At 37.4% G+C, this 26,672-nt stretch overlaps 1 protein-coding gene across 1 annotated transcript in view; it reads left to right on the top strand.

The window, feature by feature from the left end:
* The window catches only part of HECA (hdc homolog, cell cycle regulator), a 56,701-nt gene that overhangs the window by 11,310 nt on the left and 18,719 nt on the right, over window positions 1-26,672 (top strand). The window lies entirely within an intron of this gene.

Raw genomic sequence — 26,672 nt, 5'->3', positions numbered from 1 at the left:
GCAAAAATATGTAAAACAATGCCACTTCTCAACAATGTTTTTATTTTAGAAAATAGTTACATAAAATATGTAATGTGTTTTATATTGTCATTTTAAATGAATTAATTATTTAAAAAATTATCAGCTTAAATTTCTAATATGATTAATGTTGATAGATATAACCCACAATAATTTAAAAATAATTTTTAAGACCAAAAAGTTTGAGAAATGATGGTATAGTGGAAAGACCACCAGAGTTGTCTGGAGTTCTACTTCTTCCTACTGGATCTTGGGCAAGTAACTTACTCTCTGAGCCTCAGGGGCTTCCTTGATAAAATCAGATCAATATAATAAACTACTCCCTCATTTCATAAGGTTGTTGTAAGGACTGTGCTTTGTATTCCTTACATTGTTGGAGAAATGTAAGCTACTATCTCACCACCTGATTGGGAGAAAAGCATTTTGTCTACCTTAAAATGCCATTTAAAGGTGAGTTGTCGCTATTGCTATAAGTCATTTACGTTATGGATTAATTAAACTGACTCCTTTTGGAAGTTAGTGTAAATCTTAATAAAATTTATTATGAATTAAATAAGTGGTTTGGTAAACTTGAGGGCAAGGATTGTCTTTCTTTAACCTCTTTCTAGTTCTAGCACCTTGCACCTGGTAAGTGTATAATAAAATAAATGCTTATTTTTTTCTGATGAAAAAGGCTTCTGTGGTCTAGCCTTGGAACCCAAGTACTATTTACCTCTTTGGAAGGATGTGTTTTGAGTTCTAGACAGTCAGTGAACTTTGAGAATATGACCCATTTATTGTGGCTAGATTACCTTATATATTCATGTCCTAGGTTTGTAATACCTGTTGAACTCTAGACATTGAGTAATTTCCTGCTTATGTAATCAATTGAACTTATAGTTATTTCAGTTGCTTTTCCCCCACCCTTGCATTGAAGAAAATGTGAGCATTCACTTGCCCGCCAATTCAACAGCCTTTATTCTGGGTTGTTTTCTTTCCTTATCTAGAATGCAGTTGTCAGGTATTTTAAAAGACTTTGGACTTAAAGTACTTTATCTTCTAAAATCCTCTTTGTAATTAGGATTGGTAAGAGATGTTTTCACCTCATTTCCTTTCTTTACATTTTGTCTGCTAGAGGGAATGATGAATTATTCTCAGCCCTGGAAATGGCTTTTTTCTTGTTGCTTACTTCTTATTGCTTGTCACAAGGTCTGGAAATTTAACCATTTGAGTCAGTCCAATAAAATGCTTCTTTGAAAAGATCTTTAGAAAGAAGTTGGCAGCTCAATGTTTATATGAGTTTAGTAGAGAGTCCTTTGTAGAGAATTTAGTTTGAGAACTGCTAAGGTGATCAGGATCAAGATTTGGTCAGAATACTCCACTCTATGTCCTGACTGCTTTAGATTACAAACTCCATGGCTAGATGGGAAAGACTTCCTTCATTTCTCTTTAAAGTATCTGAAGTCCTATCATTGATTGGAGACCTGCTATGTGGACTGATGGTCTTTTGCAGTAAATCTGACTTGGACATTATGTCTTTGTACATTGTTGCCTCTCTCCCCTGTTGCTGCCACCACTCCAGTGCAGGCCCTCATCGCCTCACATGTGGACTGTAGCAATAGGTTGATGATAGGTCTGCCTGCCTTAGGTCTCTCCAAACTCCAGTCCATCCTTCATTCAGCTACCAAAGTGATTTTCTTAAAGCACAGGTCTGACCATGTCACTGTCTTATTCAGTAAACTCCAGTGAAATACAAAATGCTCTGTTTAGCATTCAAAGTCCTTCATAATCTTGCCCCTTCCTACCATTCCACACTTCTGAAGGCTCCCTGCCATGTACTCTTTGATCCAGTGACATTGACCTCCTGGCTGTTTCATAAACAAGACACAACATCCCTCAGCTGTAGGTGTTTTCTCTGGCTCTCCCTCATGCCTGGAAAGCTCTTCCTCCTCAGTTTCTGCCTCCTGACTTCCTATAGTGATAACCCATTAGACTGAGCTCCTTGGGAGCAGAGGCTGTCTTTTGCCTTTCTTTGTATCCTCCAAGCTTAGCACAGTACCTGGCACATAGTAGGTGCTTAATAAATATTTGTTGACTGACTTGCTTTAGTCCTCAGAACTGAGTGAGTCTCAGAGAATTTGATGCTTTGTGCAGAGTCCTCAGTAATTATGGGCATCAGGCTTTCTCTGCTTCCTGAACCATGGGAGGTTAGCTAATTGAGGTTCTCTTTGGGCAGTTAAATGCCAGGGTAAGGCTTTGGGGCTGACTGAGTAGAAAGCCTCCATCAATGAAGAGACAGGGAGGAGGGCTTCGTTTTCATGTATCTGTAGAAAGTGGCTAATCCCTCTTTATGACAGTGAACTAATTACCTTTTTATATAATTTTATTTTTTGGTCATGATTTAAATACATTTTGAAACAACAAACTTGTTGGAGAACCTTGTACTTCAAAAATGAATTTTGGCTTTTAAATTTTCTATATTTCAGAAAGCTAGTTCTCAGTGGCTGGTGAAACAGCAGCTCTCTCTCTGACACAAGATGTTTTAGTTTGATTGAATTAGAGTTTTTACTTTCTCTTTTGTAAAAAAAAAAACCATGGCCATCAAAAGGAAGTTTGAACGATAGGAAGAGTTAAGAGGAAGTGTGTGTTAGCTGTTAGTCATGTTATTAATTGAACTTCAGTAGCAACAAGTTAGTTGAATTTTCTAATACATTTAGAACACAGTTTTATGTCACATGGACTCATGTATCATGGATCAAATCACATTCCCTGAAAATGACCATATATACCTGTGGCAAAAGCCTAATAGAAAATAAGGTTTTCCTGTGATTCACTTGTAAGTCTTATAAATTCTAAAGGTGTTTTACATATTTTTAGTAGACTTATTATTTATTTAGATATATTCAGTAGATTTATTTAGATTGTCCTTTTAGTTTTAGGGTTTTTTTTTAAAGTTCAGCTTTGAAAACCTATATGCATTTAGGTAACCTAACTAGTAGGAACCCACATTACTCATATCTAGTATAGAGATAACTGACAAATCTTAAGCATGTCTGTTTTCCCCAGAGGTAAGCATAAGGATCAGGTTAACATTATGCCATCACCCTTCAGGACATAGTAGCTAGCAGCCAAAGAAATTATTTTGGTACTCCAATTCTGAAGCTGATATGTTCTATTTTAAATTTCTGAATGAGCACATATAAATGTAGCAACTATTGTAATATAAAATGCAATCGGACTTTATTGTAACGTGGCTAATTATTATAGCAATACCCTTCCTAACTAGAGCTTAGATTTCAAGTACCTTCAGCAATCTGGACTGGAGCTGAGAACCTGAGTGAGAAATTTCCCACAGCACCCAAAATAGCTGTCACAAAGCCAGGAACTTTTCTCCCTGGAGGACTCCATAAGCCCTTACTCAGAATCTTATTTACCATATTTGTAGGTTACACAAAGTATCAAATATGTTTCACATCATACAGTGAATTTGAAGCAGAGAATTAGAAAAGGGGGAATGGTAAAGGTTGTATTAGAACCAATTTATGGAAACTCCTTAAAAGGGGAAGAAGGTGCCACTGGCAGTTAGTGTATAAGCGACAGCTGCAGTGTCCCTGCTGAATAACTTTTTGGGTGAGGTAGGTCCAGTGCAGCAAGCAAAACAGGCAAATGATGAACCTCTGTGTCTGCAGGATTTCTGAGAGACAGATAAACCCAGAAATAGGAAAGTAGTGTGGGGAATAGAGAGTTGGCAATTACTTACACTTTGCAAAAGGTGAATGACTATTTCTGAACTTAGTGAGGTGCACTGTTCCTGCTAAATTCCTAAGGTTTTTCTCTATTTTGGTTCACCACACTCCTCCCCATCTTTCTTCTCTCTCCTTGCCCTGATAACAGATGAGCCCTAACCCCTGCCACCTACTGCTTCCTTGCACATATCTAAATTGCCTTGTTATCCTCCTTACACTGTTCTCATCCCAAGGTAGTTTAGTTTCCTGCTGTGAAACCTGTAGGTACTGAAATTCATTATTTACTTATTTACTGAATCTCCTCTCCCCCAGCATCCCAGCTGTAAACTGGATCTAAATTGCCACATAGCTTCCTTACTATTATAACAAGGTTAAATCCTGGATCATGAAAAAGGCCTCATGCTTCTCATTTTGGTTATTAAATTGAAATTAAATTTGCGTACTAACAAGAGTGTGACTCTAACAAAAGCAGCACTTTATTCGAACTTTGTGCATCAGTATTCACCCATTTCCTTGTTTCTTCTTCCCAAATGACCATGAGCCAAAATAATTTTTTGAATTTGGTGCTTTGTTAATCATATTTTAACTTTGTTGCCCTTGCAGGCACAAGTGGGCTTTTGACAAATCTGAGTTTGGAATTACTGTGCTTTCTTTCCAATTTGAGATAAATAATCATCAAGGGTATTTCCTTTTGAGAAGGAAGCTTTTCTTCCAGACTTGCAGTGAAGACCTTCAAATATGGGGAATGCTTCGCTGCTATACTAATATAGATCCTCCCACAAGGAGATATAAGTGGCTAATGAGATTTGTGTTTTGATACTTGGGAGTAATGCCATATTCTGGTTTGGGAGACATTGCATTGCAAATTCTCCTAAGAAGTCTGGTACAGCTGGTCTTGGTTGTTCAGGTCTTTGGATTCACATCTGGATCTCTAAATGAGCCTCTCATTTGTGTAAACTCTTTACTTATTTGAGCTATTGAGTCATAGAATGTTAGAACTTGGAAGGGGAATTTAGAGATTATCTATTCCAGTTGAGGCCCAGGGAGCTAAAGTGATTTCATTTGCCCATAGTTATAGAAGTACTAAGTAGCAAAAGTGGACTCTGTTCGTGTCTTTTGGCTTCAAATCTAGTGCTCCTCTGGTTAACTTTCTTGTTCAGCTCTAAGAAAGTACTTTCCAAAGGCATTGCTGATTTTTCTAGATTACAACTGATTTTTTTTTCTGAGCATGTTTTTTTTTAAAGCATACACTTACCATATAAGTATATACATAATTAATTCCTCGTTATTCCTAAGTCATTTTATTCACTGCTACATAATTTCTTCCATTTATACCTCTTATACTGTGTACTTTTTTATACTGCCACATGAAGTAGGAATTCTAGGACTGAACTGTTACAAGCTTAGTTTAATATGGGATTTAAAGCTTAGAAGGACCTTAGAGATCTTTCAGGTAAACATAATGTTTTTTGTTAGTGTTTATTATTTTAAGAAGGGGATGGTTAATTTTTATTTGTTCAATCATCTTTTCTTGTTACTTAAATTGGGATTTTTACTGAGACATGTCTGAATTTGCCCCTTGTGAATTTATCCCCTTCCTTCTCCTGCAGAAAGTTTTTTTTTTTATCAGTTACCAAGGCACCTGTGAGTCATTTCTCCCAAACCATATCCTGATTCCATGGTGGAGTTAAATTCAGGGCTGGGGCCAGAATTAAGCAATCCTAAAGTATAGGTTTGCTGCTGAAGTGACATAAGGTACATGTTAAGTTAATAAAGGAAGAGTTGAGAGGAACTAAACAAGCTTGTGTTGCAGATGAGGAGTGAATTTTTCTTTCATTTGTGTTAATACATTGAGCTTATGAAATACACTTAAAGAGGTAAACTGGATCAATCAGTCCATCAACAAACAGTTACTAAGCTAAGGCACTGTGCTAAATTCTGGTAATATCTTGTTCTCCTCATAATGTAGTAGGAACACAAACCCATAGACAAATGGTTTCTTTTTTTTTTTTTAAATGAGGGACCTAAATGTCACATCCAACTTTTATTGCTTGATTTGTCTTAACTAAAACTGTTTAATTTAGGGCAATACCATTGGTGTCCCAGTAGTCCAGTTTCACAGATTTCCTTTATCTTACTTTATATTGCCTTCTTGTGTGTGTGTGTGTGTGTGTGTGTGTGTGTGTGTGTGTGTGTGTGTGAGACGCGATTGGGGTTAAGTGACTTGCCTAGCTAGTGAGTGTTATGTGTCTGAGTTCAGATTTAAACTCAGGTTCTCCTGACTCCAGGGCATACGAGCTATCTACTGCACTACCTCGCTGCCCCTATATTGCCTTTTAAAATTAAGGAGGAGGTATTGTCCCATAATGAATAGAGTGCTGGCCTTGGAACCAGGAAGATTCAAATTCAGATTTTACTCCTGATAACATAGTGGCTATGTGCCACTGAGTAAGACACTTAATGTCTTGAAAGTCTAGGCAACTCTATAAAGAGTATAGGTTGTAGAGTAGTTATCCGCCTGCATTGGTAGGTGGGATTTCCTCATCAGGGAGTTCCTTATATTAATGAAATAAGAAATGTATACCTATTTCTTTCTTTAAAATTAAGTAGTAATAGCATCATAAATTCTATGAAAATATCAGAAATTTTACTGAGTTATTTAGATATGATGTCAGTTGGGTGTGTTGATTCAGCATCTTGAAGGTTTTCTTGAGGTTTAAATTAAAAAAATTTTTTTTGAGTTTAAGCCTTGAGGCAGACACATTTAAAAATTAAACTGTTGTAATTTGGACAGCTTATTTTAGTTCAATGATTATTTAGTTAAGTTATTATTATTCAAGTTTTTTTAAAACCCATCCTATTCTGTATAGGTTATAGGTGAGTGGAAAAAGGAGGAATCTTGGAGAATATCAGTTTGAAATTCTGTTTATTTAAAGGATTTCAGCAGGCCTATTTAGAAGCAGTTAAATATAATTATAATTAATTATGGTTGCTTCCTTGATGGCTTTTTAAACTAAACACATTTTTGTTTCTATAGCCTTCTGATGGGTCAATGTTCCCACTGAACTGGATGCTTCTCAGCCCATTCATGCCTTTTTATCCTTTGTGGTTCTTGTCTACACTTTTCCATATAGCTTCCACAGATAATCTGTCAAATGCCCTAGAGGCCTTCCTCTGATTCCTTTACTATTTCATTCTCCCTTATTGATTGACCTGTCTTCTTTTCCAGTGGTACACATTTTTGATGTCTTTTACTATCTTTGCATGCTGTAATTGTTGGTAATGTGCTGCTGTAGATTTCACCAACCATGCAACCATTACTGTCGGAGTCCAATGTAATTTTTATTCTTCAGAGATCATACTGTTCCATAATTTTTTAATATATTACCATGTAGATATTTGAAAAAATACTGACTTTTGCAGCAGGGAGCAGTTTGGCTGCATTAGAAGTGATGTGCAATTTCCCAGATGCCATCTGACTATCTCTACTTCTCAGAGAGAACAAACAGGCTTTGGCAGATATTTTCCCTCACAGACCACAGACCTTCAGAGTATGGTGATTATGAGGTCCCAAAATGTTTATTGTTTGACTGTAAAAAAGCTTTTGAGTTGGTAGACCAATTTCAACGTAGCCTATTTAAAACTATGCTCTGCCATACATATGTTAAGATTGTACGAAATTCTTCTGTATGGTAGCAGCAACCACAAAGATGACTTTGTCTGCTGAGCATTGAGGCATAAAATAAGAAAATGTACATGCACCAAAGAAGGATACTTTGTACAAAGTCCAAATAGGAGAGATGTTGCTTGTAGAGATCAAGAGTTCTTAACATTTTTTGTGCCGTAGACCTCTTTGGAAGTCTGGGGAATGCTATGGACTTCTTCATAGAATAATTTTTTTAAATGCATAAAATAAAATGCAGAGATTTACAAAAGAATCAAATTACATTGAAACATAGTTATCAAAGTGTAAAGGAAGCAAGTAAACAGACAAAAAAATCCAAGTTCACAAACCCCAGGTTAAAAGCCCCTGCTATAGATAATGGGGTTTTCTAAGTGTTCTGATTATGTAAAACTCTGGATCACTTACAGGGATTCCTTATCTGTAGTGTAGAGGCAAGAACACTGAATTTGAAAGCAGGGGCTCTGGTTCATGGGCAATGTGTTTATCTTTGCTGGACCTCAATTTACTCATCAATAAAATGAGGTTGGATTGGATGATCTTTTAAGGTGTCTTCTTGCCCTGAATCTTAATGATTCTAATGAGATCTGCAGTCACTTGACACATTGGCTTTGGTAACATTACAGAAAAAAGTGAGTGGATGAAGAATGTATATGACCTAGATTATAATATACAGTTAAAAAATTTTGAATATCCATTCAGTACTTCTAACTCAGAATACTACTGGGTTTTAATAATACCTCAGTATTCTCTACTAACGGTATCGTCTTTGGGATAAAAGAGGGCTGTGCATTAGTATTTTGATGTGACATATTTATTTACTCATTTATTTGTTTGTTTATTTGGCTATTGGGGTTAAGTGACTTGCCCAGGTCACACAGCTAGTAAATGTCAAGTGTTTAGTCTGAGGCCAGATTTGAACTCAGGTCCTCCTGACTTTAGGGCCGGTGCTCTATCCACTGTGCCACCTAGCTGCCCCTAGACGTGACTAATTTAAAGTTTCAGTAGTTCCCATTACTTTGAACTTCCTGTGGTAGGAGAGAATTTTATTAAAGCTTGTATGTTATGTTGTGTGTATTATTAGGTAGATAGCTGGTTTATTGCTAGAATTCAGGCTTTACTGTGGTCCTTGAATGTGTGGTTTAATTTTAATCTAAGTATGTAAAATGTGCAGACACTCCCTCTCCTTTGGCAAGCCTTTCTTTGTTGAAACAGATCTTGTAACTTGTCTGTTGATTGCTGGTCTTGCTCTTAAAAACATTTCTGACCTGTAGCCCCCAAGGCTTTATCTGTCAGCTCCACACCCTAGGAGAATAGCTATTTGACTGGGTGGGATTTTTCTAAGGCCTTTTTAAAGGTTAATTGGGAGGATAGAACTGGGAAAGAAAAGATGTTTTAAGGAACACCGTAGGGCAATGATTGCATGCTACATGATAATATCTGGTATTAGTTAGTTTGTCAAGGGTATAGGAAAGCTGGGAAATTAATTTGAAAGTGATGGCCTAATTTGCTGCCCTGTGCTGGCATTTGTTTCCTAAACTGTGTTAGTGTGAAAACAGTCTTGGGAGTTATAGTATATTGACACAAAACTGGCACAAATGGAAAAGGACTATAGTGTATGTATATTGTGCATTTTTATAAGATACGTATCATTACTAAATAGTCTGCATGTATAATAACTTTCACAGTGTGTTCTTCTGTTTGGCAAGTCTATGCTCCCCCAGATGACTAAGCACATGGCAAGTTGGAGCTTTTAAAGTGAAGGGAAGCACAGAGAAGCTTCAAGTCGTAAGTGCCTTCCTACTATCTTCTCTCTTGCTAAATTGCTTATTTTTTCAATATTAATGAAATAGCTCCACATAAAATACTGTTCCTTCACTTAAATTTTCATTGCCTATGTGAATTTCTTCATTTTAACTGAATGGCAAAAAGTAGGTCCTTATAGGTGATGTTTCTTTTTTTTTTTTAATCAAAGTATATCCCATTAGACTGCTTATTGTAAAGAACTAAAGTTAGCTTTTAGTTAAATGGTTACTTAGTAGAATCAGTTGATTATAAATTGGTCAGTACTGTAAATTTCATTATACCTAGGTCATGAGAAACTGGAGTTTTAAAAAATTTGGCCCCAGATCCCAACACGAATAGCTCCTATGTTGGGTAGAATCCAACTCTAGCATTAAGTATGTAGGAAAATTGATTTGATTTTGGAGCATTCTGATTATATTAGACACATAGTTAGAATTGTTGTAAATTATGGGGTAAGATGTCATAGTCTTGCTTTAAAATTGTTGATTTCTTTCCTTCATTTTTCCTTCAGTGAATGTGACTAAAAATGGAGAAAGGATAATTGCCCACTTTATATTCTTAGAACTTGGTTTTTGAAGGAGGCATGCTGGAAGAGCTATAATGCTAATTTCTTCATCAGGATATTTGGCATAGTATTATATAGGGCCTTTCATCATGGTCTCCAGCATACATTTGCATCATTTGTGTCAGTCTTTCACTGATTGAGAAAGAATAGAAAGTTAAATTGTTATAGGAAAAACTTGATACTTTGGCTTGTTTATATACTCTTAATTTAATGTTGGATAGATTTATGGATTTGAACTGAAGGTGTGAAAGAAATTAGGTTTGGGAGAAAGCTAAAAAGCAGATTTGTTCAACTGTAATTTGAATTGGCTGTATACCTTTAGGGAATGTTCATTATATTATAATGGTTTTCTTTCATGCAGGCTGTGGTAGGCATCATACTATTTTTAATAAATATCTTCTGGGGTATGGTAGAGCACAGAATTGGTTTTTGGTTCTGGCCCAGATGCTAACAAAGCCCCTAAGAAGTAGTTGCCTGAGTGTGGTGTGGTACAAAGAACATAGGATTGAGCGTCAGAAGGCCTGAGTTTGAATCCCAGGTTTGCCCCTTAACTGCCTGTGCAGATTTTGGTAAGTATCTTGCTACAAATCCTGGGAATATTATGTTTGCAGCCCTCTCCTGGTTTGTTAGTCTAATAATTCAGTCCAAAAGCGATCTGAGATTAGTCTGACATAATTGAGTGTTAGTGAGTCCATCATGCTGACTGCTGGTAATCATCACTTCCCCTTCTAAAAGTTCACAAATCATCTATTTGAGGAACTTTTTTTTTTGACATTCTGCCCACAGTGTACATCAGGTTACCAATCTGCTGTATACCAAATTAGCTTTTCTACTCAAGATAGAAAGAGTTGAGCCGAATGATGGAATGCTAGGTGGATTCATAACCAGTTGAAAAACAAGGGGTTTTATATCCCAAAGAATGTTTTTTCCCCCCACAGGATCAGTATCAACCTGGATGAAGATGTCTGATGTGGAATGTCAGAAGTCTCTTTTTTTGGCTGTTTTTCAGTTCAACATTTTTATTAATAACTTGTAAGAAAGTATACCTTTGGTTCAATTAAAATTACCTTTTTTTCCCTTTTTTTGGTGAGGTGATCAGGGGTAAGTAACTTGCCCAGGGTCACACAGGGAGTAGTAAGTGTTAAATGTGTGAGGCTGGATTTGAATTCAGGTCCTCCTGACTCCAAGGTCAGAGCTCTATTTACTGTGCCACCTTGCTGCCCCTCAAATTACTTTTAAAAGTGCATATTATATGTAAAGCATTGTGCCAGGTACAGAGGATATGACAGCAAGAGGGAAACAGTACCTGCCTTTGAGGAGTTTATATTCCACTTGGCAGTTTACAGCATGTATACAAAGAAGTGTAGTACAAGGAAAATTGAGGAGGGAGAGGCCCGTAACAATTGTAGGGGAGGGAGAGGGAAGAATGAGGGAAAGCTTCATTGAGGAATTGGCACCTTAAATAAGCTTTGAAAGAAAATAAAGACTTCTATGAGAGTTGAAGGAGTGCATGAGGGACAATTTGCAAATATACCGAAAGTAGAATATTGACCTTTGGGGAATGGCAAATATTCCAATTTAGCTAGAATGTAGAATTCATTTGGCAAGTGGTTGGAAAGAGCATGAAATAAGACTGAAGAGGTAGGTGGAAGCTGGATTGTAGATGGCCTTATATTCCAGGCTAAGATATTTGTGTTTTATCCAGTAGGCAATGGGGAAGCTATTGAAGGTTTTTTGAACAGTAGAGTGACATGGTTACAGCTGTGCCTTAAATTGTTTTGGCAACTATGTGGAGAATGGATTGGAGAGGAGTTGTAATGGGAGCAGGGAGAACAGTTAAGATGCTATTGCAGTTGTCCAGGAGAGAGGTGATGAGGACTGGACTTCTGGTGGTGAAGGACAAAAATGAAGTGAATGGGATAGATGTCAGAGATGTTGTGGAAGTAGATGCAACAAGACTTAGTTACCAAGCCTTTTTCATTTGAAGATCATATTTTTTGACAACTATTTTATTTTGAGGACCAGACTAGGACATTTATTTACACATTTATATAAAACATTTATTTTACATATATATTTGAGATCTTTGAATATACATACAATAATACTAATTTCATTTGAGTTCAAACTGATTTTTGAATATTTAAACTTACTGCTTATGTTGTTATTTTTTTGGTTGGGAGAGTCCTCTGAAAATGCTCTTTCAGACAACTCAAATGTATATTTAACCTCTGATTGATATTAATGATAAAAAATTACATGCCTTTAAAGAGATAGCTAGTATTTCGTATTATTTGTGTTCCTTTCTGAGTACATTTTGGAAGCAACATTAAGCCAGAGAGCATCCTGTATGAGAGTGCCCTTGATAAGGAGGGGACTGAAAACTATGCCCTAGGAAGATAGGTGGAAGGTCCTGGGGATGTTTGGGCTAAGGAAAAGAGAACCTGGTGGCTGGGATGGTGGCAGGATATGTCTTTGCCAGTAAATGAAAACTGTCATGTAGAAGCAGTGCTAGACCAGGGGTGGGGAACCTTTGAATCCAAACTTCACAGAACACATCCCCTCAATAAAAGGATTTGTTTTATAAAACTTGGACTCAGTGAAGGCCACATGTGGCCTTGAGGCCGTAGGTTCCCCACTCTTGTACTAGACCAATTCTTGCTTGGCCTCAGAGAACAGAACTAGAAATAATGGGTAGAAATAACAGGAAGCAAATTTAGTCTTCATATAAGGGGGAAAAAAACTTACTAGCCATTAGAACTGTGGTATGGACTGCTAAAGGAAGGAAGGATATATTAAATGCCTACTGTGTGCTGGGCATTGTACTGAGCACTTCATTAGATATTATCCCATTTTTATCCTCACAGCAACCCTGTAAGTAGGGCTGTTATTACTCCTATTTTTATAGTTGAGGAAACTGAGGCAGACAGAGGTTAAATGACTTTTCCAGAGTCACACAGCTAGTAAATTTCTGAAGCCATATTTGAATTCAGGTTTTCCTAACTCCAAGCCAGTACTCTATTCACCTAGCTGCCTGTTTGGAAAGGGAGCCCTTTCACTATAGGTCTTTCAGTAGAGGCTGGAATACTTGAGGATGCTATAGAAAGTATTATACAGTTGAGCTATGGCATCTATTCCTTCCATTTCCCAAGGGTCTCTAATGCTACATAGAGCTTTATGTAAAATTAGTTTTTTTAGGATCATATGCAAAATACGAAGTGCTAATGTAAAGTAATGAGATAGTGTACACAATCTACAAAGTAGCATCAGTCTCTGTAGTTACATCATTGTATACTCTATACTTTTTTTTCTGGGGGGAAAAAATCACCTAACATTTGAATATAAGTTATCTTCATTGAGAAAGCTATGGATTTCCCTGTTGTGCAAGATTTCAACCCTGCAGATGATATTTTTAGGGTTGCTTTAATTATGTATCTCTTAGAAAAATGAGGGTCCTCACCAAAAGGGGAAAAGAATAAAAATCTGTATGTTTAATTAAATACAGTGAGATGTGATTAGTATTCTGGGTAGATCAGAAGCTGTTTATTTACTTATGAGGTAGACCTATATGGAAAATTAAGTCATTTGAAGATCTGAACACACTGGTATAAAACTTTTTGATCAAGTAGGTATCCTAAAGGAAATTGACTTTGACTTGAATAAAGCAAAGCCAGGAGTATGCTGGTAAATATTTCACAACTGGCTATCTGGAAAAAAAAAAGTACCACTCTACACTTCTAAGTCAAATCTGCATTTTGAACATTTTCTCCATCCTTTTCTTGTTTGGACAATCAACAAAACAGTAAATCAAGCCGTGATTGGTAGTGTTTGCTGATTTTTGAGGTGTAAATGCTAACACTGAAAATTTAACAGTGGGACTAACTGGTTTAATTGGTCCCAGCACACTTGTGGGGAATATCTGCTGACAACCAAAATAATTCTTCCACTATGGTGATTGTTCCAATAGACTGACATTAGTAGTTATAATTTATAATATTGGGGAAAAAACAAAAGGCAGTGTTCACTTGGTGAGAGGTTACATATTTTGGTTGAGGTGAGGACTTGCAGCTGACCCTAATCATACCATGTAGGTATGTATCTATAATATGTATAGGGTTGAGCCTAAAGTAAGTGTTTAATTTGACCTTGAGACAAAAATATACAATTTTTCTCTAAAAACTATAGAATTTTAGATCTGAGAAAGTCATAAGAGATCAGAGGCAAGTAGACTTAGAATCAGGAAAAAACAGTTATATTCTACCTCTTAACAATTACTAACTATATGACCATGGGCAGGCCATTTGCTCTATCTAGGACTTATTTTTTTTATTTGTAAAATGGGTATAATACTTGTAGAGCCCACATGGCAGAGTGGTTATGAGTTTCAACTGAGATAATATTTAAAGTACTTTATAAAAATTAAAGTGTTACATAATTATTAGTTACTTTTACTATTGTTTATTAACAGAACATATATCACATAAATCCAGAGCTAGAAGGAACCTCAGAAACCATCTGTTCCAACCCCCTCATTTTCTAGATGAGGAAATTGAGGCCTAAGGGAGGTCATTATTTACCCGTGGTTATTTATAGTAAGCAGCAGAAAAGTAATTTTGAACCTGCAGATTTCAGAACAAGTGTTTTTCCAAATTATCTCCAGTGATCTCCTTGACTATTTATTGAGACAGTGTACCCTGAATTTCAGTACTCTATCTTAATGGTTTTAAGGGGTGTGTGTGTGTGTGTGTGTGTGTGGTGTGTGTGTGTGTGTGTGTGAGAGAGAGAGAGAGAGAGAGAGAGAGAGAGAGAGAGAGTGTGTGTGTGTGGATTAGGCTTGAGTAATAGGTTGAGGAAAAATATATTCTAAGATTCATAAAATTTTTATTGCCTAGTACTCTTTACTATTTTCATTAATTATCTGGATAATGGAATAGTTTCAGGGTTGACAAATATATTTGCCTCCTGTGATGTGTATCAGGTTGGTTAGAGACATGTACTGAATTTAAACTCCTTAATACTCCAGCTGCTGAAGAAGGTGCTGACATCAACACATCTATGCTTGGGTAATGTTAGTGCAGCTACGTGGCAAAGTGGATAGAGGATTGGCCCTGTAATCAGGAGGACTTGAGTTCAAGTGTGGCCAAAGACACTAGCTGTGTGATCCTGAGCAAGTCATTTTAACTCTGTTTGCTTTAGTTTCCTCATTTGTAAAATGAGCTGGAGAAGGAAATGGCAAACTGCTCTAGTATCTTTAGCAAGAAAACCCCAAATGGGGTCACAGAGTAGAACACAACTGAAAAAATTACTCAACAATATTAAAAATACTTTTTGTTTTCCAGTTCTTAGTTTAAGTAATAACTTTACCCTTTGTCTTCAATTAAATTGGAACTTTCCCCTATTCTGCTTCTCCCCTCTCTTTTCTTCTCTTCAGTAAGGACAATCTTGTGGCAAATAGGGTGAACTTGAATTGGGTGATATAAGATTGGCCAGTGTCAAGATTCTATGGACTATTATCAGTTAATCAAAAAGCATTTATTAAGCACCTATTTATGTGCCTGGCCCTGAGGATACAAATCAAAGAATGAAAATCCCTGCTTACAAGGAACTTACATTCTAATTAGGGAGACAGGTAGGGCATATATAAGTATAGGGTGTCCTGGAAATCTTCTGAGGCAGTTGTTATACAGAATAACCATAAAGAGATGCAAGGTCGGGAGAGGGAGGGCATGAGCCTAAGGAAAGATTTTATGTAGTAAGTGATTCTTGGGTAGATGGAGTCCTGAAAGAAAAGAAGAATCCTATGAGGTGGATGTGAGGATAAGGGAGTGTATTCCTGGACATGTGGAGGGCAGGGCTGTGGCAAAGGCATGGAGGCTGGAGATGGAGTGTCATGTATGGAAGAACAAAGGCTAGGTTGGCTGGATGACAGAGTGTTTGAAAGGGAATAATGAGTGAGATTGGCCCTAGCTTGTGAAGGACTTTAAAACACAGCAGAAGAATTTATACTTTATCCTATAGAGGCAATAGGCAGCCATTGAAATTTACTGAGTCGTGCAGTAGCATGGTTAAGACCTGAATTTAAAGAAAATGGCTTTGGCAATTGTGTAGGTGGCATTATTTGAGTAAGGAGAACCTTGAGGCAGGAACAACAGGTGAGAGGTGATGAGGTCCTGAACTAAAATGGCAGTGTGATTAGAGACAATAGATTAGAGTCAAGAGTTATGGGTTGGAAATGGCAAGATTGGCACCTGATAAGATGTGTGTAATGAGGGAGGGTGGAGTCAAGAATAAGGCTGGAATTATGAACCAGGTTGCAAACCTGAGAGGCTGGAAGAATCATGTTGTCTTTTACAGAAATAGGGAAGGGTTTTAAAAAAAATGTATTTAGTGATTTTATTCATCCCCAGTTACATGTAAAAACAATTTTTAACATTCATTTTTAAAACTTTGAGTTCCAAATGCTCTCCCTTCCTCCCTCTCCACCCTTCCCCACCCCTTCCCCCACCCCATTGAGAAGGCAAGCAATTCAGTATAGGTTATACATGTGTAGTCATGCTGGGAAAGAAAACATAGGAAAAAACCCTGAAACCTCAAGAAAAATAAAGTTTTAAAAAGTATGCTTCAGTCTGTATTCAGACAGCATCAATTCTTTCTCTGGGGATGGATAGCATTTTTAATCCTAAGTCCTTCAGAGTTTTCTTGGATCATTGTATTGATGAGAATAGCTAAGTCATTCATAGCTGATCATCTTCCAATATTGCTGTCACTTTACACAGTACATTTCACTTTGCATCAGTTCATATAAGTCTTTCCAGGTTTTTCTGAGAGCATCCTGTTCATTTCTTATAGCACAATAGTATTCCATCGTAATCACATACTACATTTTGTTCAGCATTCCCCAGTTGATAGACATCCCTTTAATTTCCAGTTCTTTGCCACCAGAAAAGAGCTGCTATAAATATTTTTGTGCATATAGGTCCTCCCCCCCCCTTTTTTAAATCTCTTTTGGATATACACCTAGTAGTGGTATTGCTAGATCAAAGGGCATGAAAGGTTTTATAGCCCTGTGGGCATGGTTCCAAATTGCTCTATAGAACGGTTGAATCAGTTCACAACTTCACCAACAGTACATTAATATCTCATTTTTCGCACATACCCCCCATCGTTTGTCATTTTCCTTTTCTGTCCTATTAGCCGATCTAATAGGTATGAGGTAGTATCTCAGAATTGTTTTAGTTTGTATTTCTCCAGTCATTGGTGAGTTAGAGCATTTTTTCATAGATAGCTTTGATTACTTCATCTGAAAACTGTATCTTCTTATCATTTATCAGTTTGGGGGATGGCTCTTATTTTTATTAACCTGACTCAGTTCTCTATATGTTTGAGAAATGAGGTCTTTAACAGAGAAGTTTGCATCAGAATTTTTTTCCACATTTACTATTGCTAACTGTATTTCCCTCCATCCTATACCCCCCACCTTGTTTATTCTATTGTCTTCTTTTACTCTGTCCCTCCTCAAAAGTGTTTTGCTTCTCAAAACCAGGAGAACGTTGTACACAGTAACAGCCACGTTGTTCGATGACTAACTTTGCGGGAAGAGCAAAGTCTATCAATGCAAGGATTTACTACATCTCCAAAAGTCTGATGATGGAAAATGTTATCCACATCCAAAGAAAGAACTGTGGAGTTTGAATGCAGATTGAAGCATACTATTTGCCATTTTTTTCTTCTATTTTGTTTTGTTTCCTCTTTCTTGTGGTTCCTCCTATTCTAATTCTTTCTTACAACATGACTAATGTGAAAATATGTTTAATAGGAATGTATATGTAAAGCATATATCAGATTGCGCACCTTCCTGGGGAGCGAGGTGGGAGAGGGAGGGAAAAGAAAAATTTTAAACTCAAAAGCTTATGAAATGATTGCTGATAAATCAAAATAACTTAAAAATTTTTTTTTAAGTGTCTTGCTTCTGACTACCCCCTCCCCCAATCTGCCCTCCCTTCTATTACCACCACCCCCTTTCTCTTATCTCTTTCCCATCCTACTTTCCTGTAGGGTAAGATAGATTTCTATACCCAATTGAGTGTGTTTGTTATTCTGTCTTTGAGTCGGTTCGTTTACTTCCCCTCACCTCCCCCCTCTTCCCTTCCACTGTAAAAGCTGTTTCTTGCCTCTTTCATGTGAGATAATTTACCCCATTCTACCTTTCCCTTTCTCTTTCTCCCAGGACATTCCTTTCTCACCCCTTAATTTTATTTTTTTAAATATCATCTCTTCGTATTCAACTCAAACCTTTGCCCTCTATATATATTCCTTCCAGCTGCCCTAATAATGAGAAAGTTCTTATGTGTTACAGTATCATCTTTCCATGTAGCAATGTAAACAGTTTAACATTATCATTAAGCCCCTTATGATTTCCCTTTCCTGTTTATCTTTTTATGCTTCTCTTAAATCTTGTATTTGAAAGTCATATTTTCTGTTCAGCTCTGGTCTTTTCATCAAGAATTCTTGAAAGTCCTCTGTTTCATTGAATGTCCATTTTTCTCCCTGAAGGATTATACTTAGTTTTGCTGGGTAGGTGATTCATGGTTGTAATCCTAGCTCCTTTGCCCTCCAGAATATCATATTCCAAGCCCTCTGATTCTTATGTAGAAGGTGCTAAATCTTGTGTTATCCTGATTGTGGCTCCACAGTACTTTTTTACTTTTTTTTTTCTTTTTGGCTGCTTGCAGTCTTTTCTCCTTGACGTGGGACCTCCAGAATTTGGCTATCAAATTCCTGGGAGTTTTCATTTTGGGGTTTCTTTCAGGAGGTATCAGTAGACTCTTTCAAATGTCTATTTTATGCTCTGGTTCTAGAATATTAGGGCAGTTTTCCTTGATAATTTCTCAAAGATGATGTATAGGCCCTTTTTTTGCTTGTGGCCTTCAGGTATTCCAATAATTTTTAAATTATCTCTCCTGGATCTGTTTTCCAGATGAGTTGTTTTTCCAGTGAGATATTTCACATTATCTTCTGGTTTTTTTATTCTTTTGGTTTTGTTTTGATTTCTCATAATGTTGTTAGCTTCCATTTACTCAATTCTAATTTTTAAGGAATTATTTTCTTCAGTGAATTTATGTGCCTCTTTTTCCATTTGGCCAATTCTGCCTTTTTAAGGCATTCTTCTCCTCATTGGCTTTTTGTACCTTTTTTTTTTTACCATGTGCCCTAGTCTGTTTTTTAAGGTATTATTTTTTTCAGTATTTTTTGTGTCTTCTTTACCAAGCTGATGACTCGTTTTTCATGAATTTCTTGCATCACTCTCATTTCTTTTCCCACTTTTTCCTCTACTTCTCTTGCTGATTTTCAAAATCCTTTTTGAGCTCTTCCATGACCTGAGACCAATTTATATTTTTCTTGACGGCTTTGGATATAGGAGCTTTGACACTGTTATGTTCTTCTGGGTGTGTGTTTTGATCTTCCTTGTCACGGTAGTAACTTTCTATGTAAATTTCTAACAATTTTTTTTTCTGTTGTTTGTTCATTTTCCCAGCCTATTTCCTAACTGGCTCTGCTTCCAGGGTGGAGGGTGCACCATCCCAAGCTTCAGGGGTTTTGTGCAGCTGTTTTCAGAAATACTTCTAGGGACCTGTAAGCTTTCAGTTCTTCCAAGGTGCTGTGATCTAAGGAGAGGTGTTTACTCCTTTCCTGGCCTGTGCTCTGGTCTCTGAGTGACCACAAGCACTGTTTTCTGCCCTGGAACTGTGAGAAGGGTCCCTGCTTCACTGTGGCCACAGGCTCTGGTGTGCTAGTGCTCCTTTTACCAAGCTGGACCTGCTACCTAGGACTGGGACCCAGATCTGAGTATAGGCAAAGCAACAGAATCCTGCCCCCAGTGCCAGCAGGGAGACCCTGGTAATCTCCTTCTGATCAGTTGTCCCAACTTTTTTACTGTCTGTGGGCTGAGAGCTCCAGAAGCAGCTGCTACCATTGCTGACTCAGTGGCTCCCAAGGCCTGCTCCTAGTTTGCTGGGGCTGGGTCTGCGCTGGTACGGCCTGTGCTGGATTGTGCTCTGATCTCACCCAGGTGTGACATCCATTTCCTGCTGCCCTTCTAAGTTGTCTTTGGCTGGAAAACCATCCTTTTGTGCATTCTCCTGCTCCAGGAATTGTCTTATGGTGTTGTTTAAGGTGTTGAGGGTTTGGGGAAAGGCTCAGGCGAGTTGCTGCCTTTTCTCTGCCACCTTGACTGCAGAGAGAAGTGAGTTTGGGAAGAAATGAGCTCTGTTTTGGATACGTTGAGTTTGAGATGTCCCTGGCACATGCATGTTGAAATATATACAGTAGCTAGTTGGTGATGCAGGACTGAAGTTCAGAGTAGAGGATTGGGCTGCATGTACGAATCAGTGAGTCGTTTGCATAGGGATCATAAACCCATAAGAGCTAATGTAGTCAGTGGGTAGCTTGTAGGGAGAGAAAAGCAAGGGCTCCAGGATAGAGCCTTGTGGCATACACACAGTTAGGGGGCCCAAAAGAATGATAAGCCGAGCAAAGGAGGCTGAGGGAAGAGTGATCAAAACGGGGCAGGAGAACCCGGAGAGAGAAGACATTATCTAGGACCGGAGGGTTGTCAGCATAAGTCAGATGTAGGTCAAGAAGGATGAGGACTGAGAAAAGATAATCAGACATTTAGATCATTGGTAACTTTGGAGAGAGCAGCTTCAATTGTGGTGAGTTCAGAAGCCATTATAAAGGGTGGAGAAGTGAGAACGCAGTTTTAAATACAATCCCTCTTTTATGTTTTTCACTGTACATTGCAGTTTTCATGTTTGTTAATGTTTTTAAGTTCATAATAAAAAAATTAAAATGAGTGAGAGGGGAAAAAGTCTCAAAGCAGCAAATATAGACAACCTTTTTCTGGTAGTTAGGTGAGAAAAGGATGAAAGATATAGGATGAAGGATCGAGGAGATAGATGAAGGAGAATTGGGCTCATTTGAAAGTAGTAAGAGATACCTTCATAGATAGGGGTAGAGTTTGTAGATTGGAGAAAGAATGTAAATGATTGAACGTGTAATTTGCTGGAAAAGTCAAGGGAACGATGAGATCAGAGGCACTCTTGATCTTGGCAAGAAAGGCCACCGGGAAAGGAGGAGAGAGAGTAGGGAATGATGAAGGGTTTTGAGAAGAGCAGAAGAAAAAAAGGAGCGCATTGTGAATGGTTTCAGTTTTCTCAGTGATGATTATGAATGAAAACAGATCATTAAATTTTCAGTGATATCAAGGAAGGAGAGATTTAATAGTTGTTTTTAAAAAAGTATTCATGAATTGTTTTCTGCCTGCCAAGCACTATGCCTAAGTACTGGGCATACAAAAGCAAAAGAGACAGTCCTGGCTCTATTGGACTTTCCATTATTATAAAAAGGGAGGCCACATACCTATGGGAGTGGTGGTCAACGAGGGGCTCAGCACTTTAAGTTGGTGAGTGGAGACATGGAAGAGTGGAATTGGGGCACAGCCATTCCAAGAGCAGTGGGAGAACTGATTTCACAAGAGGGTTTCAAAACTAGGGAGATGGGGTTGTAGAGGAAAGGTCTCATAAGTGAGAGATGGGACTTGAATTCAGGACTTCCTGACCTTTGTGTCAACTCTATTTGACTCAGGGTTAGGCAGTACTGCCTCTTGGCACCTTGATAATGTGGTAACAATTTAGCATGAGGAGAGTGACAAGTGTTTGAAGATTTCAGACTTAAGTAGACTGATGTTTGTAAGGGACACACAAGCCAAACAATAGAGAGGAAGACTAATATGAGATGAGCACTCTGGCTCTTTGTTAATATGACAGGAAAAGATCAAGGTGTTGAGTGGTCACACAAGCTCGAAAGAATCTACTATATGGACATTTTGTGTAAATAAGTAAATGGTGTGATACCAGGGGATATCCCTGGAGATTTTGTATGTAGCAAGGGTATGACAGTTTCTTTATCATGTTAGTACCATTTCCCTTCTACTAGCCAGTGATCTAGTTTAGTGCCTGAAATAAATGCTATTTAATAAGAAGTACTTAGTAAATGCTTATTAATTGAATATAACTTACTCAATTGAATAATAAACTGAGTGAGAATCTAAGTGATGAAAACTTCTATTTTTAGTTTCCATTAGACTATGAGCTACCTGAAAGTAGGGATTTGGGGGAGGGGGGTTGGGGGGGAAGGGGAGTGCTTTTCTTTGTATATCCAGATCTTCGTGCACAGCCTGCCACATAGTATAATAAGCTCTTAAATACTTGTCAGCAGGGGCATATAGTACTAAAAGATCATTTTCTCAATGGTACATGAATAAATAGTATTTTGATATGCACAAAGGAGAGAGCTTGGCAGGTGGGAGAAACAGTATGAATAAAGAGGCCAGAATCAACATGGCTTATTGGGTGGGGCTATCCAGCTATCTCATTACAGCTTAGATTTAAAAGAACATCTGGAGAAATGGAGATGAGGGTGGAGGGGATAGCCAATGATAAAGCATGGAGCTAGGAGATGCAGTGTCTTATTTAAGGAATTGTAAGGAGGCCAGTGCTTGAAAAGTATGCAGATTAAGGTGTAAGAAGACTGAAAAGGTAAGACAGAAGTTTGTGAGGGACTAGCAAGCTAGTTACTTTGTCTGAAGTTGAGGGGCCATGCTTTATCTAGAAGGCAAGCTTGTGAAGCAGATTTTTTTTTGTGGTATTTTATTTTTTCCAATTACATGTAAAGGCAATTTTTAAACATTTCATTTAAAAATTTTTTCGAGTTCCCAATTTCCTCCCTACCCTTAGCTCTCCCTAAAATGGTAAGCAGTTTGATATAGGTTATATGTGTGCAGTCATGTAAACATATTTCCATATTAGGCATGTTGTGAGAGGAGAAATAGACCAAAAGGAAAAAACTACAAAAAAAAAATGAAAATAGTATGCTTCGATCTTCATTCAGTCTGCATCAGTTCTTTCCCTGGATGTGGATAGCATTTTCTATCACAAGTCCTTTGGAATTGTCTTGGATCACTGCATTGCTAAGGAGAGCTAAGTTGTTCATAGTTGATCATCATACAGTGTTACTGTGTACAATGTTCTCCTGATTCTTCTCACTTCACTTCGCATCCGTTCATGTAAGTCTTTCCAGGTTTTCCTGAAATCTGCCTGCTCATCATTTCTTATTGCACAGTAGTATTCCATTACATACATATACCACAACTTGTTCAGCTATTCCCTGATTGATGGACATTCCCTCAATTTCCAATTCTTTGTCACCAAAAAAGGAGGGTGTTATAAATATTTTTGTACACGTAGGACCTTTCCCCTTTATTATGATCTCTTTGGGATACAAACCTAGTAGTGGTATTGCTGGATCAAAGGGTATGCACGGTTTGATTGCTCTTTGGGCATAGTTCCAAATTGCTCTCCAGAATGGTTGGATTAGTTCACAACTCCACCAATAATGCATCAGTGCCCCAGTTTTCCCCACATCCTCTCCAACATTTATCATTTTCCTTTTATGTCATATTAGCAAATTTGATAGGTGTGAAGTGGTACCTCATAGTTGTTTTAATTTGAATTTCTCTAATCAATAGTGATTTAGACATTTTTTGTGAAGCAGATTTTGAAGAAAATTTCTACAGATTATAGAAAATATTAGATGGAAATCCAGGTACAACAAGAACTACCCTCTAATGAATGGTTTTGAGTCCTGGTTTTCCCAGAATCTTCTGCCTCTTACCCTCCCCACAGCTAGTTCATGAATCTGTCATATGGCTTTCTGATGTTTGGTGCACATTTATTTGATTCAGACTTGAATCATGATTACTTTTACCTGTATGTATTTATCATACTTCTAAATTATCTTCTTAAAGGCAGCAAGTGTTTTTTTTCAGTCTCTATATCCAACTGCGTCTTGCATATAGTAGGCAGTTTAATAAGTGTTTTGTTGGATTGAACACTAATAGTTTATTTTCTTTTTATTCTATTAGCTTAAAAAATTATTGCCCTTTAGGGAGTATTTTTACCTAGAAGAATTCTTTTGGGAACATACAACTTACAATGTATTTAACAAACTGCTGCATTATATTCTTGTGAATTTGTGTCCAACAGCATTTTAATTAGCTTTGTTGGTGAAGATCTATGATAATTCAGAAAGCAGCATCATGGAGGTAGCATATAGAGGTTCCGTTAAAGTGAACTGAGGAGAATTGTAGGATTGTAAGATTTTTAAAGCTGGAGAAGATCTTAGAGATAATGTAATTTAGCCTCATTTTACAGATCAGGAGACTGAGGTCAGCTGACATGATGGGTTGTTAGAAGTGACAAATAGCTGATGAAGAAGGGTGGGAATTTTAGTGCTGCTTTAGAGCTGGGGTCTTTCATACAAGTCAGGGAACTAAGAACTCGTGGTGGATAATTGCTTCTCTAGTATAAAAATTAGATTTTAAAAAGTTTTTGTTTAAAATACCTTTTATTTTAATTTATAAATAAGTCTTTTACAATATGTTTTTAATTTTCATTTTGGCCATGACAAATTGAAAAATGTGATCAGGGAATAGGTCAGGGTTGGGGAACTTCTAGCACAGAGCTTCCTGGCATCTGGCCCTAGGTTAATTTTACTATGGTTCCTGCCACCACAGTTTAAAAGGTACTATATAATTCCCTACGCTGCATATTTGCTGTCTCTTTCAAGTTGTGTTCAGCGTTTTGAGACAAGATGTTACTGCTAGCAGGTGTTTAAAATGTTTATTCCACTGAATTTGTTGACTTTTTTTTAGTGTAATTAGAGATCGAAGAACCAAATGGCTGAGCTGCAGTGGTTGATTATCGTTTCAAAAGAGAGGTGTTAATAGTGAAGTCCCACAGTTCTAGCTCTTGACAGTCAGGGCTGATATTCAAATTTTAGGAGGTTCTGTGCTTCTCTGCCTTTTCATCTCTCTCAGGGTCTACTTTTATGTAGTAGTAGTGGTTTTCCCTTTGAGTTGCTGGGACTTGTATATTTCTTTTAAGACTATATTTTTTTCCTTTTTCCTACCTTCCTGCTCAGCTTTCTTCTCTCATTGTCATACTTTTTATCTAATAAATCCTTCTTCTCCCACACCCACCCCACTCCTCACCCTGGCCCCCAGGGCCAAAACCATAAATTTAGAGCTTAGGAATTTGTCTTTCTGACAACTCTCATTTTATAGATGAGGAAACTAGACACCCCCCCACACACACAATTGGTCACAAAAAGAAATGGAATTATATTTCAAAATGCTGTTTTAGTTTTTTGCCCCCGTTTTAATTTAAAAATTAGGTGACCTTAATCCTTTAAATCTAACTCTAATTTTTCATATTTATAATTAAGTATTGGGCCTTAGACCTTCAGCAGCATTTCAGTTTATGTGGAATGCATATTTCAGTGACTTGTAGACTTGCAGAAGCTTCAAAATCTGTACCAAAGCTATTGAACTTTCTGCAGAGTAGTGTGGAATTTCTGGTAATTATTTGCTCTTGTGTTCCAGCTTAAGTAGTCTTTACTAAATGAGTCTTCTAATATTAGTAACATTTAATTATGCTATTTTCTTGAAGTTCAGGTGAATGGGTACTTGGTTAGGCTTAGGTTTATTTTGTATCAGTTTTTGTTTCACTGAATTTGTTCTTTTAGGATGATTATTGTGCTGTTGCCAAAGATATAGTCTTGCCAACTCTGTTGGTTTAGGTCCTCTTAAAAAGTCTCTGGAAGCTCTGCTGCCATTGTCAGAGGCAGAATACACAAATTTTTTTTTAGTTCATTTTTTCTACCCTCATTTGTAGTGGGAGAGAAAATCATAAGATAATATAATCTAGACCTGGAAGAAACTTTAGAGATTAGCTGGGTTGGGGTCCTTAACTTTTTTTGTTTGTTTGTTTGTTTGTTTGTTTGTTTAATGGACCCCTTTGGTAGTGTGGTGAAAACTTTCTCAGAATGATGGTTTATTGCCTCCATTGGAAGGAGGCAATATAATGGAAGGAAATGCTAAATGTCAGAGGTGAGTGAAAATAAAGGTATAATTTTTTTTTGTTCTCATCCAAGTTCATGACCCCCCTGAAATCTATCCATGGACTTCTTAGAATCCTTAAGTGACTTTTGGACCCTAGGTTAAGAACACTGAATCTAGTCCACCCCTTAGAGAAAGTAACAGCTTGCCCAAGTAACTATACTATGTTCATGTAAAGAGAGGCAGCAAGCTGTCACAGGTGTAAGAAGTATTGCCTGTGGTGCTTAATAATTTTGACCCTCGGCAAGTCACTTAATCTCTGAGTGCCTCCAGGAAACTCTCTCAAACTATAAATTGCAGAGAAAGTGACAGTCCACATTGGTAGATGAAATTCTTCACCAGGAGCTTCCTGCATCAATGAAATTACAGCTCCAGTTTAAAATATGTATGTATTTACATATGCTATGTGAATAAATAGGACTATGCTCTACCATCTGGGCTCTAGGAGGTGCCTATGAGTGTGATGTTTTAAAATCTTCAACAGTTGAGCTCCAGCCTGTCTTTCTGAACTTTTCATATTTTTCCCTTTTACACTATCAGTCAGTCAGTAAATATTTATTACGTGGCTGCTATCTGTCAGGCACTGAGCTGAGTGCTAGGGATTCAATAAAAGGTTAAAGACAGTCCCTGCCCTCAAGGAGCTCACATTCCCTATTAGCTGTTCCCTACATTTAGCATCCCTCATGCTTTGAATATACTTACTCCCTAACTTTCACCTTTTGGAATCCCTAGCTTTTTTGAGATGAAGCTCAGGTTCCTCTTCCTAAGGGAAACTTCCTGAAATCTCAATGCTCTCTCCCCAAATTACTTTGAATTTACTCTGTGCATATGTTACATCTTCCCCATCCTCACCATCAACTT

The sequence above is a fragment of the Phascolarctos cinereus genome, unplaced genomic scaffold (genome assembly GCF_003287225.1).
Source record: "Phascolarctos cinereus isolate Bilbo 61053 unplaced genomic scaffold, phaCin_HiC Scaffold_5;HRSCAF=322, whole genome shotgun sequence".
NCBI classification, from domain to species: domain Eukaryota; kingdom Metazoa; phylum Chordata; class Mammalia; order Diprotodontia; family Phascolarctidae; genus Phascolarctos; species Phascolarctos cinereus.
This window is presented reverse-complemented; position numbering and strand designations above follow the sequence as displayed.